General features: G+C 37.0%; 2 protein-coding genes across 4 annotated transcripts in view; one reads left to right on the top strand and one right to left on the bottom strand.

The window, feature by feature from the left end:
* The window catches only part of CACNA2D3 (calcium voltage-gated channel auxiliary subunit alpha2delta 3), a 547,059-nt gene that overhangs the window by 427,576 nt on the left and 115,932 nt on the right, over positions 1–3,551 (top strand). The gene's annotated exons all lie outside the window — the stretch shown is intronic.
* The window catches only part of LRTM1 (leucine rich repeats and transmembrane domains 1), a 20,235-nt gene that overhangs the window by 3,244 nt on the left and 13,440 nt on the right, over positions 1–3,551 (bottom strand). The gene's annotated exons all lie outside the window — the stretch shown is intronic.

Genomic DNA, 3,551 nt, shown 5'->3' with positions numbered 1-3,551 from the left:
AAGGCAAGTGCATCACGGTGGCTCAGAGGCCCTCTGGCCTTTGTAGCACTAGGTCCCAGGTTCAAATCAAATCCTAGCCAGGACACTATCTGCATGGAGTTTGCAGGTTCTCCCAATTTTTGCAGGGGTTTCTGGGTATTCTGGTTTCCTCTCACATTCCAAATACATGCAGTTAGGTTATTTTGCTCCCCTCCCCCCCCAAAAAAAAAAGATTGACCCTAGACCGTATTAAAGACCTATGATTATGGTAGGGACATTAGATTGTGAGCCACTTTGACGGACAGCTAGTGACATGACTATGGAATTTGTAAAGTGCTCTTTCATATGTTGGGGCTATAATAATACTGTGTAATAATAATGTTACAAGGGAATACAAATCTTTTATTCACAAAAAAATACTGCAAATAAGCATTTAAAATAATACTTTTCCTATGGTTTTACCAGCAATTTATGTTTAGTTGGTGGCAGGGTCTCTTTAAGGCACTCTCTAATATAAAAGAATTCAAAACGTGTACTTACACTGCATTATACCTTTATAAAGTAATTTAGGCATTACTTGGAATTATTAAAAATAATAGTAGTAATATTATTGCTGATGAGTGGCGTTTTTTTCCTAATTCAGGGAATATGTAATTATAGTCGTTTTATGGAGCTGAGATTGCTAGGGATTTAGATTTCTGTACATCTCACTGCAATAAAGACGGATCAAATAATCGGCTGTATGACAAAGCTACAACCCATAATCTTTTACCTGGCACACAGAATACATATTTTAGGCATAAGGCCTACTGGAATCCGCACCAAAAATATTTCCTTGGATTTTTGGATCCTGAAAAATATTTGGATCGCTCTTTTGTTTTTTTGTGTGTGTGTTTTTTTTTTTTAATAAAGCTCTTTATTTATAGACAGTTCCTCTGGAGAAAATAAAGACAGATGCTGCCAAACCCCTCTAAATAATTGGCTAGGTTTTGTGAGCTTTATGCAGCAATTTGTGATACTGGAATAAAAAATATATTGACCGATTTAATGGGACCACAGATAATTCTACTCAAGTAAGAAATTATTTTTTTAGGCATGTAGGTAAAAATAAGAAATAAATTATTTCGAAATGCAAATAATATCTATATTTAAGAATTTCAAATAAACAGTGGTATGTGAAATGTCACTTTTTGGTGGGGGGCTGGAGACAAAGATGGGGTCGGGTTTTTTGCTGTGTGTATCCTCTTTGGCAGATCAACTTCACTTAACTTCAATTTAGGCTCTATTTATAAAACATTCCCTGATGGGAATCAATTATGGCCATTGAAACATATGGGCTTAGAAGATTTCCACAAGGGAATGTTTAAGCGGTCACCATCTTTGCTGCTGGTTTGGCAACCACAATCCTCTTCACCCATTGGGTGGCCACTGATAAAGTCAGTTCTGTATATGCACAGGAGTTATATTGTCCTCATTGTTAGCTGTGCCAATAATACAGTGATACCCCAAAATGCGCGGGGGTTACGTTCCTGAACCCCCCTGCGATATTTAAAAATACACGAATTTTGTGCCACCTTGTGCCGACCCTGTCCTCTCTGAGACGCTGAACTCTCGTGAGAAATAAAATTACCATACTTTCAGTAATGATCCATTTTCTTTTAACAACCTAAAAAATTGTTTTCCTTCTGTCTTTTTTTATGCTTTTATGGATCAGTTGATTTGGGTACAGTAGGCTCAGCGGGAGTCCCTATAAGCGTAAATACTAATGCAAATGGTCGTTATGTTTGTGTTTTATATTAGAATTAGAAATATAATAATAAATGCAGTATAAGTGGATTCAGTAGTAGAACATTAGTTCTAAAGTATTAGAAATTTTAAGTTTTCAAATTTTAATTGTTAGGTTCCAAGGAAAAAAATATGCAAATTGGTGAAGCCACAAATTTTCGGTGTATTACTGTACAGCCAGGCTCTACATTACATAGCACATGTGTCATGCAGTATAAGCAAAGAACAAAAAGCCACCAGGAACAGGGAAAAGATTTTTCGGCAAAAATGACTTTGCATGTCACTTCTGCCAAAAATATTTATATCCTGGTGACCTTTTGTTTTTAAGTTTTTAGTTCAGTTTTGAGTTGGGCTCAATTCACAAAGNTGTAACTAAAGTACATTTTGTTAGATCGCATTGATCTCAGCTGAATATATATCACTTTTTATAATATAAGGATCCTTTCCTGGTGTATAAGCTGAACGGAGCCTAATGCTCATAACTCGTTGCAACCCATGTTGAGCCGATTTCCTCTGAACTCAAGTTAATACTTGGCACGTGAAGGCTGTTTAGTGAAGCCTCCATTCATACTTTGCTTTATAATAGATGAACATTTAGTATGGCTGAATCCATTGTGCAACATGTAAGCCAGACTACATGTGGACTCAAGCTGGGACATTTATTCAGACAAATGAAAAGAAACCTCACAGGCTGGGAAAAGAAGAGCCTCGAGTACGTTATTAATCCTAGTGTGCCTTACATGAGTTAAGTGGCAGCCTTTTAGATTCTAATATGACTTTTGGGAGGTATTACAACATGGAAGCCCTGACTATTTCCCATGAGCTTCCATCTTGTTTTTCTCAGGCCATGTTAATTAATCAGTTACTTTGCATATTTTTTTTTTTTTCATGACAGTTACTGATTGTAATCTATAGCAGATGCAGAACAGGTTAGATACAGTCCAGAGACAGCTCCTTGACAAGAGACATTAGTAGTGTGGTTGTAGTGTCAAGACCATGCATGATATTCACTGAAAGGATAATATTATATGGATTCTGGCACTAGAATGTAAAGCACATTAGGTGAAGCATCAGCAGATAAAATTAGAGTTAGTGTTACAATGCTTGCTTCTATTATCTGTGTTCTGCCTTCAAAGTGTAAACTATATAGCAACATGCAAAAACCTAAATAAATCTTGGGTAATTGGGGCAAAGCTTATTAACTTTGTCCTCAAAAGTCCTTATCTGACTATTACATATGTACAATAATTCAGAGAGGTGTTACACATCATGTAATTGAACATATGTGATTGTATATGTGTTCCATGTCAGTGCATAATGTTTAGCAAGCAGGAAGAGACAGATATTCTTCTCTCCACCAATGACCTACTAATGACTTCTTCACACCTCATCGCACGAACGGCTCCAAAACTTTTCTAGAGCTGCCCCAACTCTCTGGAATGGTCTTCCTCCTCTTATTTGGCTTGCTCCTATTTCCTGCTCCTTTAAAAGAGCACTCAAACCCCATCTTTTCAAACTTGCCTACCCATCTTCTCCTGTCTCCTAAATCCTCACTACATCCCTCACTCTCCATTTCCCTCCTCTTATTGTGTTATGATTCCCCACCTCCTAGATTGTAAGCTCTTCGGGACAGGGTCCTCCCCTCCTCCTGTGTCATTGTCTGTATCTGTCTGTCATTTGCAACTCCTTTTTAATGTACAGCACTGCATAATATGTTGGCACTAAATAAATCCCATTTATTATTATTAATAATGATATTCTAAAAGTGAGAACTAGCCTTGCTTATT

Source organism: Pyxicephalus adspersus, chromosome 8 (assembly GCF_032062135.1).
Source record: "Pyxicephalus adspersus chromosome 8, UCB_Pads_2.0, whole genome shotgun sequence".
Taxonomy (NCBI): domain Eukaryota; kingdom Metazoa; phylum Chordata; class Amphibia; order Anura; family Pyxicephalidae; genus Pyxicephalus; species Pyxicephalus adspersus.
This window is presented reverse-complemented; position numbering and strand designations above follow the sequence as displayed.